General features: G+C 42.8%; 1 protein-coding gene across 1 annotated transcript in view; it reads left to right on the top strand.

The window, feature by feature from the left end:
• SRP54 (signal recognition particle 54) overlaps positions 1 to 12,830 on the top strand; it is a 59,751-nt gene that overhangs the window by 41,681 nt on the left and 5,240 nt on the right. The gene's annotated exons all lie outside the window — the stretch shown is intronic.

The following is a 12,830-nucleotide window of genomic DNA, read 5'->3' as shown; positions in this document are numbered from 1 at the left end:
TCCCGATCTGGCTCCTGGGGAGCTGGCTGCCACCCAACACTGCTGCCTCCGTACCAGAGGCATCAGTGCAGGTCAGCAGCTGGCTCCCAGAATGCATTGGCTCCTGGGGAGCTGACTGCTGCTCCGAACTGATGCCTCTGTATCTGAGGCAGCAGTGCAGGAGAGGGGCAGCTGGGAGCTGGTTCATGTGGGGAGCTGACTTGATAGCTGGTTCTCGGTGTGTGCTGGCTCCTGGGAGGTCAGCTGCCACTCCACACAACTACCTCTGATACAGTGGGAGCAGTGCCGGGTAGTAGTCAGTGCACACTGCAAGTACATGTAACCACTGAAAATTTCAGTGGTTACGCGGTTAGCCAATTATCTGCATTTTAACATCCCAAATGTTTTGGCAAACAGCTGCTTTAAAAATGTTTTCTATTGTAGGATTTCTATACACACAATTAAATAGTCAGTTTGCTAAGATCAGCATGTCTATGACTCATTATCCCAGTTGGGATACAAAAAACTGTGTTGCAAATAATAGCAGCGTCTGGTCCAATTTGCCTTATGGTACATTTACTACTTTGAATGGACATTCTACATCATAAAATTTTGGAGTCTAGCTGGTGTTGGCATCCTTACAGCTCTTCTATTGAGTTGAGGGAAACACTTTTTTATGTTGTAGAGAAATTATAATCCAGCCAAAACATTTACTGAATGTTTTAGAACTAAACTGAAAAATGACCATTTTCCCTTTGCAGACAAGCTTTAAACTTAGATTTTCAAAGATCATCTGAAGAAATATCCAAATTTGATAGTAACTGTCAACCCAGAGTCTCTAATTACCTCTTCCTAGTCAAAACCCAGAACCAATACCCCATCCTCTTTTTACTTGACTTATCAGCCCCCTTTGATGCCATTTAGCATCCTCTTCTCCTTGAAATATTGTCTCCCATTGGCTTCTCTGACACTATTTCTCAGGTTATTCTACCTCTTTAATTGCTCCTTCAGCTTGTTTCTAGAGGGTGGTCTTCATTTTCCTCCAACTTTGTGTGGGTTCTACAGACACTCTCCTTAGTTCCCTGCTCTACTCCCTCTATATCCTTTTCTCTCTTTCATAAGTAAATCCGGCTGCCATCTCTAGGCTGGTGATTTCCTGGACTGCTTTCTTTACTGATATCTAATCATAAAGTCATACTCAACTTGGCTAAACCAGTGTGCTTAGTCTTCCCTCAAGGCTTGCCTGCTCTCTTCTTTCTCAATCACCATAAATAGTACCACCATCCTGCCTGTTGCTCTGGCTCCTAACTTGAGCATCCTGTGGACTTAGTCTGGCTAGGAGGACCTAGAAATGTCCATCTAAATGTTGCTGGGGTTTTTTCTGTATAACACTTCTAAGAAGACATTTTCTAGCCATCTACACAGCTAAAACACTCATCCGGGCTTTCAGCACTTCATGTCTTCATTTATTACAATGTCCCGTTCTCTGGCTTTGACAGAGGAATTTTCTCCTACCCATTCAGAATGGTGCTGCAAAGATCATTTTCCGAACCCACTGCTTTGACTATAATGTATATTTTGTATCCTTCCACTGATTTTCGCTTTTCTGCCTGCAACTGGCCCTGTGGGGCTGGAGCAGCCTTCTGACTGGGGTGAGCAGGGAGCTGCTTCAGCTCCTACCAGTTAACTGGAATGGGTAAGTCTCACCTGGTAAGGATGCAGCTTACCAGTTAACCATTTACATCCCTATTGTGTGTCAGGGGCAGGTGAGTGTCGCAATGCTATTGTAGGGGGTGTGTCACTGTATTGCCACCCTTACTTCTAAACTGCCTTCCGTGCTGGGTAGTCAGAGAGCAGTCACTGGGCACCCAGCTCCTGAAGTCAGTGCACTGCCACCAGCAGCACAGTTAAGGGTGGCTGTGCCATACTATCCCACCCTTTCTTCTGCATTGCTGCCTTCAGAGCTGGAAAGTGGCAGCTGCTAGCCAAGGGCCTAGCTCCAAAGGCAGAAGCACAGCAGTCAGGGTGGCAATGCCATACCATGTTGTCTTTATTTTTTTTTGCTTTGCTCCTGATGGAAGTATTTCTTTCAGCCACTGCTTTCCAGCCACCCAGCTCTGAATGTAGCACTGGCAGCAGCAACAGCACCAAAATTAGGGTGTTAAAATCACAAACCCCTTGAGGGGAGTACTTTACTTAAAGGGGCAGTGCATTATTTGAGACTTCTCCAGCAGTGCGCTCTCACAGTCTCTTCCACCCCTTTCCTCTGGTAACCCCTCTTCATAGAGCAAGAGAGGAGAGACAATAGGACTCTGGAACAGAGCAGGAGAGCCTGCAATGAGTGTCTTCAATAGACAGTGCATGGTGGTGTTCAGAAACTTACCCAGCAGCCAGCACGCATGCTGTCTGTGTGTGTCTCACTCACTGAATTTGTTACACCCACACTCTTTCACTCATCTCCCAACACAAATTTGTAGAGTTGTTGTTACTACTTTTTGCAGTGTGCAAATATCCTCTATAATTTTATTGCAGGAGTGCAGGGGAAGGCCGAAAATGAACTACCCCAAGAAAATCATTGGTCTTAAAGATCTTTGGATTGTATCATCAAAAATACAATTCCCTCACCATGCTCAACAACAAGAAATACCAATATGTGTGGAGTCTGTCTTAGCTTCTTAGAGTCGTTAGTCCATTACACTCTGTAGTTACACTGGATGTGTTGGTCCTATTGTAATGACAGGTTCCTGCCACGTTATCGCTCTAAAATAAACTGAATGTATGGAGTTTTCTTTTTTAAAGAATAGTTGGGTCCACAATGTGTGGAGCTTTTAGTAAATGTTCTTTTAAGTGTTTTAGATACGAGGGCTAATATTCCTTCCAAGTGAATGATCTTCCTCACTACAATTCTATTTTCTGAGGAATGGAACTGTATCTAATGTTGTTGACTTTTCCTTAAGAGGTTTGTGAATCTTAATTTTAGTACTTTTTCTTTTTTGTCCAAATGTCGTTAGGATATGTGTTGTGTATTTAATATTGCACATCTTATTTCATTTCTGTTATGGACCCTTTTAATCTTTAAATGCAAATTCGATAAATTCCAATAGATGATCAAAGTACTTCTCTATCCCCATCCTCCCAATCAGAGCACTGAGATTTCTTTGAGAATAGGGCATTGTGCTGTTTGGATGCATGTCTTTGTTAGTAATAAGGTTCATCTTAAGTGCCAGTTTTTCTAGTGTTACTATATTTAAAGCTACTTCACAGTCAAAGTATGATTTTTTTTATATATATATATATATATATATATATATATATATATATATATATATATATATATAAAAATAAATAAAATAGAGTGAGAGAGCGCGCGAGCTGTTCTGTGGTAATCCTGATCATCTATGATGAGGCATACCTGGGAGGTCGACAAATGCCTTTGATGTCGACCGCGGAGCGTCCAGACTACCGCGCTGAGCCAACAAACAGCTGATGGGCTCAGCGCGGCAGCCATGTAAATTTAAATGAAGCGGCGATTATTTAAATTGTCGCTTCATTTTCCTATGCCGGGTAGTCTAATCTATGTGCCTCTGTCGCCAGAGGCATGTAGTCTAGACATACCCTTAGTGTGAATTTCCTTGTTCCTAGTTGAAACAAAAAACAGGACTATGTAGCACTTTAAAGACTAACAAGATGGTTTATTAGGTGATGAGCTTTCGTGGGCCAGACCCACTTCCTCATATCAAATAGTGGAAGAAAATTGTCACAACCATATATACCAAACAATATAATTAAAAAAATGAACATATATGAAAAGGACAAATCAAATTTCAGAACAGAAAGGTGTTTGGGGGGGAGGGGAGGTAAATGTCTGTGAGCTAATGATATTAGAGGTGATAATTGGGGAAGCTATCTTTGTAATGGGTAAGATAATTAGAGTCTTTATTTACACTTAAGTGTAAAGTGTCGAATTTAAGCATGAATGACAGTTCAGAGGATTCTCTTTCAAGTGCAGATTTAAAAGGCTTCTGAAGCAGGATGCAGGTAATTAAGTCGTTGAGACAGTGTCCTTTCTGGTTGAAATGGCAAGAAACTGTTTTTTCTTTGTGATCCTGTCTGATATCTGTTTTGTGGGCATTGATCCTTTGGCGAAGTGTCTGAGACGTTTGTCCAGTGTACATAGCAGATGGACACTTTCGGCACATGATAGCATAAATTATATTTCTGGATGCGCAGGAATATGTGTTCTTGATCTTATAACTCACTTGGTTAGGTCCAATAATGGTATCAGCAGAGTGAATATGTGGACAAAGCTGGCAACGGGGTTTGTTGCAAAGGAAGGTACCAGGGTTGGTATTAGTGTGGTATGTCCTGTGGTTGTTGGTAAGAATCATCTTGAGGTTAGGTGGTTGTCTATAGGAGACTATGGGTCTGTCTCTCAGAGCCTCTCGGAGTTTAGTATCCTGTTCCAGTATAGGCTGTAGTTTATTGATAATGTGTTGGACAGGTTTAAGTTGGGGGCTGTAGGTGATAACAGGTCGTGTTCTATTGTTGGTTTTCTTGGGTCTGTCTTGAAGTGGTTGGTTTCTAGGTATTCGTCTGGCTCTTTCAGTTTGCTTTTTTATTTCTCCTAGTGTTTGTAATACACCCTTTTTTCCCTATTGAATTAACACAGAATAGTTTCTCTTTTGTGTGTCTCCCTCATTTGAGAGAGATGAAGGAAAACTTTACTTCTTGAATTATGGGATGCAATGTTTCATATTGGCTATTTACACTTTCTTGCCTTGAGGAGGCAATGCCTTATTGTATTGATACATTTGTAATCTAAGTAGGGACGCTGTGATAAATAACTGTTTTTTCCTACACCCTTATTAAACTTTGTAGAGGTTTTGACTTACTAACTTTGTTTAATTTTATACAGGCAGTCCCCGGGTTACGTGGCTCCGACTCACGTTAGATCCCTACATACAAACCGGGCTTTTCTCGCTGCGGAGGACGCGGGCGGCGGGACTGCCCAGATGCACCGCGGTCCCGCCACCTGCATCCTCCGCGGCAAGAAAAGCTGCTCCGCGTCTCCCTGGTCTGCTGGGGGGGTGGTGGTGCAGCTAGTGCGCCCCTCCCCCCCAGCCGACCAGGCTTTTTTCGCCGATGCCTGGGGTAGAGCAGCTGGGGGGCTGCCAGGTTGGTCCCACAGCGCCGAGGTGCGGCACTACTGGACCAACCCAGCAGCACCCCAGCTGCTCTGCCCCAGGTGTTCCCAAGTCAACTGCTGCTGAAACTGACCAGCGGCTGACTACAGGAAGCTCGAGGCAGAGCTGCTCTGCCCTGGGCTTCCTGGAATCAGCCGCTGATCAGTTTCAGCAGCGGCTGACTTGGGAACACCTGGGGCAGAGCAGCTGGGGTGCTGCTAGGTTGGTCCAGTAGCGCCGAGGAGCGGCGGTGCGGGACCAACCCAGCAGCACCCCTGCTGCTCTGCCCCAGGTGTGTCCGATTCAGCTGCTGCTGGTCAGTTTCAACAGCGGCTGAATCTGGACGCCAGTTCCGACTTACATACAAATTTAACTTAAGAACAAACCTACAGTCCCTATCTTGTATGTAACCCAGGGACTGCCTGTATTGTGGCAACAGTGTAAACTATATTATGTACATATCATTGAATTCAAAGTACTGTTTAATTTGAATCTGAATTTGCATTGCTTCAATAGCATGTTAAAAGGATTCTACATTATTACATTCCTGTTGCTTTGAGAAGATACGTTTCTTTTGATATTTTTAAATGTTACAGCAATACTTTAGCTTTTTGCTCACTGCTAACCAGCAGCATTCTAAAATGGCTTGTCCTGTGCACCGAGTAAATGCCTTTTAAAAGTAGCACATTGTTTATCTGTAGGATTCTGCTGGCACCAGTCACTACTACCACCTATAGCAACATCCTTTCCAGCACTGCTTCTAACTTCTTGGACTAAACAAGCACAAAAGTGACTTGCCATTAGAATGGCTGCCAACTGAGTACTTACTTAACAAGCACAGAGTGTTTTTGTGCAGCTAGGACAGCAGCTTTTTTGCTTATGCTTGTCACCTTATAGAAAGTGTCCTGCTAACCCCTGCTAAAAATGCAGTGTCTGGATTCTCAGTTGGCAGTCAACAGAAAGATGCAGGTAGTACAAAAGCTGATTTTGTGTTAACCAGAGCAACTATTAGAGAAGCACTGGTATGTGGCAAACTGAATACATACACAAAATGTCATTGTGGCACTTTGTCTTTAAAACCATAGAGATTAATTCCAAACCTTTGATAGCTATGTACATTTTCACACTTTGTTTTAATCAGTACTTGTCACTGACTTAACCTCCATAATTGTAAAATAATATCTGAAATTCCTTGCTTTTGCACAGGTTAGGCAGTTAGACTAAGTAATGCATCATCCATGTAGTCTCATTTGTGTGATCAGTAAAATTGTTGCATGCAAACTAGATGTAGAGTAAAGGTGGTGATTAGTTGAATTATCTTTATCACAGTAGTCAAAGACTCTTGTCGTGGAAGAGATACATGTTTTATTGTTGCATACGTGTAATTCATAGTCAAAATGACCAAGAACTTAAACTGGATGGTACAGACTGCAAATTCCAGTGGAGATTGAACCTAGTGTTGTAAACAAAAAGGGTTCTCAGCCGTTCTTAAGTCAATATGAAGTGATGGAAATGGTCACAACAGGCATTCTAAGTTTCATAGTGACAACTTTGGAATCCTATTTTATAGAGGAAAATGGTTCAGGTTGTGTCTGAGTAAGAATTACCATTTTACTGGTACTTTCCAGCAGGAAGACCATTCTACTGAGAGGTCAGTCTGTGTTTTTTTTTTTTTTTTTTTTTTTTTTAAATCATTTGAATTCAGGAGCTAGAACTTTTCAACATTTTATTTAGGGAAGTTCTTCTCTTTACAAAAAACAAGGGGGCTGCTTCCTGTGATTGCCATGCTCATCTGCCTTCCCCCCCACCCTCCCGGCTGCTTTCGCTTTGCTGTGACAGCCTGTTGATGCTGATGACATGATGACGTCATTCTGTTGCACAGTAGAAACATTCTGTCATCCGGCAAGATAATCTCAATCTCTCTCTCTCTCTCTCGCACATTTTCTAGTTAATATAATTTTCCTTTTCACAATATTGTCATTAGAACTGGCTATAAATTATTTTTTTCTCCATTCCCCTCTCCCAACACATTGTGTGATCGAGAGCCATATGCTCAACCGTTCTCAGCAAGTTTAGAAACCTAGACAAAATATTATGGGATCCCCAGATTCTCCTGAGATTCTAGATAGTGACTTTATCAGAGTGTTGTTTATCCATTTGTCCTGAGTTGGGATGTAAGAGTTTAAGCATAATTTTATTGGTTTCTGTTATGGGTAAAAACTCTTCTGCCTGCACACGCTGGTTCCCGGGGAGCCAGCTGCCATCCCATACTGTGGGTTCTGCAGTATAAGACTTAGGATATGTCTATACTGTGTGGCTATTTCGGTATCCCTAAATAGCTACCCCATGTCTTAACATTTCGAAATACCTTTCAAAATAACGGACGCACTATTTCAGCATCCCTGTAACCTTCAATCCATGAGGATTAAAGGATGTCTCTAAACTCACAGGCATTTACCTTCCTTCTCCCCCCCCCCCGCATCCCTCTTCTGTTCTGAAATGTGATTTGTCCTTTTCATATGTGTTCATTTTTTTAACTGTATCCTTTGGTATATATGGTTGTGACTATTTTCTTCCACTATTTGATCTGAGGAAGTGGGTCTGGCCCACGAAAGCTCATCATCTAATAAACCATCTTGCTAGTCTTTAAAGTGCTACATAGTCCTGTATTTTATAGGCAATAAGACATCCATGGCATGGACACCTAGCAATATAGTCCATATAGAGACACCAGGCTTTAAAGACTGAAAACCAGTATTGGTATAACTTCCTTAAAACCAAAGCACTGAGCTGAATGTTGACAAACTCTTGGTGGAGAGACAACGTCAGTTTTCTCTTCTGGAGCCATGCCCTTTGTAAGTAACTGCACCTGTGTATTATGTGCCACAATTTTATGGTTATAGTGCTACTCTTATTAATTTTTTTCATTACAGACTACGCTTGCCTGGGGACCCTATTTTTGGTTTCATATGCTGAAAGTTGCCACGTCAACCTTATCAGGTATTGGTTTAAGTACTTTTTAAAGTAAACTACTCCAAAGAATATTAACATTCCTTAAGTCTGTCATATATCTATATTTTGGTTGTGGTGTAACTGTCCATCTCTTCAGTGCCAAGTTACTTCATTTTACAACTGTGAGAAAAGAAAGAGATGTAATGAATAAATGAACCAAAATCTCTCTTTTGCTAAATACTAATTTTTCTGTATCTTGCTAAGGAAACTTTTGTTCAGGAAAATTGTGAGACTTAATCAACCTGTCTTCCCAGGAAGAAATGTGTATAATCTTCTAGTTGTGTGTGGCACTTGGTCAATTGGTTGGCTTACAAAACCAAGCTAGAATTAAAGATACTTGCATAATGCTTAATGGTTGTGACACACATCCTGATTGGTTTAATAAATAAATATTTTGGTGTGCAACCAGACAGATAAGAATTTCAGTTTCAGTGTAAAATAGTTTTTTTTCTAGCCAAAGATAATTAGGTCTGTAAGAAAGAGGTTTATCATCTCTTGGCCATTGAAGCTATCAAGAGAGTGCCTGACCAATTGAAAGGCAAGGGGTTCTACTCCAATTACTTCCTTATGAAGAAATGCACTGGAGGACAGAGACCTATCCTAGACCTATGAAAGCTCAACAAATACCTTAAAAAATGTGAATCCAGATGATCACATTAGCAGCCATTATTCCAGCACGGGACAAAGGAGAGTGGTTTTCAGCTCTTGATATGCAAGATGCTTGCTTTCATGTGACCACACAACCTTTTCACAGACGATTCCGCCGTTTCATCATTGCATCCAAGCATTTCCAATACCATGTACTACCATTCAGCCTGTCTTCAGCTCATCACGTTTTTTCCAAGACACTAGCGGTTATTGCCGTTTTCTTTGTCATCAGGGCATAGTTATCTTCCCCTACATTGATGATTGCCTTATAAAAGGGACATCTCCAGAGGAGACCCTTCATATGATATCTACAACAAAAGACCTATTTTAGTCCTTAGATTGTCTTATCAGCGACCAAAAGTCTATTCTCCAGCTGACTCAATTCCTAGAATCCATCGGTGCCCACCTAGACTCCACTTGGGCCTGTGCCTACTTACCGACTCCGAGATTCCAAGTGATTCAGGATCTCATCACCATATTTACCATACTGATCAGATCTCCAGTCACGGTCTTTATATGCCTACGACTTATGGGCCACACGGCTGCCACTACCTATGTAGTCCAAAATGCCCGATTACATATGAGGTGTCTTCGACACTGGCAGGCCTCCGTTTACATCCTGTCAAATCATCAAGTCCACAGAATTGTGTCTCCTCCTTCCAAGGTCCTTGCCTCCCTCAAGTGGTGGACTAGTCCCACCAACCTACTGGCAGGAGTTCCTTTCCAATGTGCTCAACCATCTGTACAACCGATGCTTCAGTGACAGGTTGGGGGAGCCCACCTAGCCAGTTTTTCTGCCAAGGCTGCTGGTCCGAATGTGAGAGAACTTTAAACAAACATTCTGGAGTTTAGGGAAGTCTTCAATGCCTGCAAACGCTTTTGAACACAAAGTGAATTGTATGGTCAGAATTTGCACAGTGTATCGACAGTGTATTACATAAATCATCAGGGCAGAGCTCGATCCCCTTTATTGTGTGCTGAAGCAGTCCGCCTTTGGAATTGGTGCATTGCCAACAACATAACGCTAATGGTGGTGTACCTGCCCGGCATCCACAACATCCCTGCACACTTACTGAGCAGACAGTGGCAATACAGACCATGAGTGGCAGATCAATCCCCACATCATCAGGCCTATCTTCCATATGCGGGGATTCCCTCAAGTTGACCTGTTCGCTACCCACAACACCACAGTACGTCGCAACTATTGTTCCAGAGCAGGCATAGGACGGGGAGCTTTTGGGGATACTTTCCTTATTCCTTTCCCCCAATTCCACTCATCTTGAGAACCCTCAACAAGATCAGGAGGGACCATGCCCGGGTAATCCTCCTAGCTCCTGTATGGCCCAGACAGATTTGGTATCTCTGTTTCAAATGTCTCTTCAACCCCCCTTGTCCACTTCATTGTCACTCAGATCTCTTGACTCAACGCGGAGGTGCTCTTCTGCACCCGAACCTGCAAAGCCTCCATTTGCTGGTTTCAAGATGCTGAAATGCGATGTTCTTATAGATTAAAGAGTCCTCCTTCACAGCAGATGTGCTACCAATCGTACCACCTACCTTCATAAATGGAAGAGATTCTCTGCTTGGTGTGAACGAAAGCAGATGGACATGTACGAGGTTCTACTTCCTCTCATCTTAGACTACATGTTTGACCTCAAACAGTCCAACTTGTCCCTCTCCTCTCTCAGATTGCACTTAGCTGGTATTAATTAACTCAGTCCACCACTGCAGGGATACACTATTTTTACTTATCCAGTAACTAGATGATTTTTGAAGGGCCTCCATAACTTATCTCCACCATGGAGATGTCTGCCACCTTCATGAAATCTTTAACTAGTCCTTGACACGTTGGCTGGACCTCCATTCGAACCTCTGGTAACCTGTCCCCTACCCATTATGACAGCCAAGGTGTTGTTCCTCCTTGCAATAACAGCCGTACACAGAGTTAGTGATCTTGCTGCCCTTACTGCAGCTCCATGATACACAGTTTTTACTAAAGACTCCATAACTTTACATACTCACCCATCTTTCCTACCAAAGGTCTCATCAGACTTCCACGTCAATGAGCTGATTGTGCTCCAGACGTTTTACCCTAAATCACACTTGTCTTCAAAGGATACCCTTCTTCAAGGGATGCCCTGCTCCATACTTTAGATGTTTATAGAGCCCTTGTCTATTACATTGACCACACCAGAAGCTTCCACTCTTCACAGCAATTATTCGTCTCAGTAGCCAACTGATTTAAGGGCGAGCCACTTTCCTCACAATGTATATCCAAAACTATTGTAGCCTGCATCACATAATGTTACACCTTACAAGGAAAAACTTTCAGCTCCTAGAGGTCATTCCACAAGAGCTGTCTATACCTCCACGGCCTTCTACAAGGTGTCTCATACAGGGACATTTGCCAAACTGCTATATGATTCCTCAGTAGCTTCAGCAGTATTGTCCACTGTCGACACCAGGTGGCTTCAAAGCCGAATGTCCAGCTTATAACTCACAACTGCTACAAAGTCACCTACAGTAGGGCACCACTGGGACATCACTTGAAGAAGAAAAGTAAGTTACTTACCTTGTGCAGTAACGACAGTTCTTTGAGATGTGTGTCCCTCTGGGTGCTCCACTACCCACTCTCCTCCCCTCTTTCTTTGGTGGTGTATCTCTATTTTCTATCTAGATACTTGGGTGTACATGAGGAACTAAGGGGTCGGGCCGCTTGCGCGAAATAGGCGTGAATGGTGTGAGGTGCCTAGTGAGCATGTGCAGCTCAACCGGCTGCTGCATGCAAAACTCTAGTCTGCGGTGCCGGGGTGACCTAGCATCTACAGTGGAGCATCCATGGGGACACAAGAACCATACGTATTGCACAAGGTGAGTAACTTCTGTGTCCTGGTGGCAAACATCACTCAGTACAAATTAGGGATGTAATAGTTTAGTCAATAGGTTAATGCTGTAAACTACGTGCATTTCCTCTCCCTTCCCTCCCCTCCCCGCCAGTAAATGTTTTAGTAATCTGGCCAGCAGCCTGGCTCAGTCCTGGTTTGTGCCGAGTCCGGGACACATCCCAGCTGCGGCTCTGCATTTAAAGTGTATCAGGAGCCAGGCATGCAAGCAGCCCAGCTCAGTTCCAGCTTGCACTGGGTCCGGGAGCTCAGATCCCCTTCCTCCGCGCCCCAGACAGGAGCTACTGCCACCCTGCGCTGCTGCCTACATATCGGAGGCGGCGTGAGAAACAGGCAGCTGGTCTCTGAGGACCAGCTCCCATGTGGCATCCCCGCACAGTGGCAGGGGCCTCCTTGAGAGCGGGGCCGGATGCATTGGCTGCTGGCCCTACCCCGGGGACTATAGAATAGTCAAATAACCGATAAGAATTCACAAGGTTAATCGACTAGTCCATTAACTGATATTTAACTTTCCTAGTACAAATACTTGTAATTTAGCCATTATTTTACATAGGTTTATTTTGTTCTATTTAGGGATCTGTTTAAAGTAAAAGTACTGAATTATAAAATTAAAAGTATTTCCTTTGCAGTTAAATTTTCACACTATTTGGTTCTTATATTAATTTTCTGTGTAGCTACCAATTTTGTCATTCATTCTTGCATTTTTGACTAGTTACCTGGAGTTATTTTTAACATTAAATGTGCTAATGAATTACAGTATATAAAGGTACTATACTTCAGCATTTAAAATACCAACTTGTGCATTTAAGTGCAGTTCTACTCTGAAAATTATTGTACAAATTGTATTCTAGGGTTCTGGTTATGTTTTCCATATTTCATGTGCTTATTCGAAGAGAATATTCTTTTTTTTACTGTGGGCCCCAGAAGTTGAGCTGCATTCATTCCTTTTTGCACATTGTTGCAAGTTAAAAGGTTCTGCTCCCCAAACTGTCCTCTGAGATATTCATATGCAACCACAGTATTTTCAGTAGGATTGCACACATGAAAGTGGAACTAATTTGAACTTACTAAACAATACACATAGTAACAGAGTCCATCTTTTTAC

The sequence above is a fragment of the Pelodiscus sinensis genome, chromosome 4, assembly GCF_049634645.1.
Source record: "Pelodiscus sinensis isolate JC-2024 chromosome 4, ASM4963464v1, whole genome shotgun sequence".
NCBI lineage: Eukaryota > Metazoa > Chordata > Testudines > Trionychidae > Pelodiscus > Pelodiscus sinensis.
Note: the sequence above shows the minus strand (reverse complement) of the source record. Positions and strands in the feature narration are given on the sequence as shown.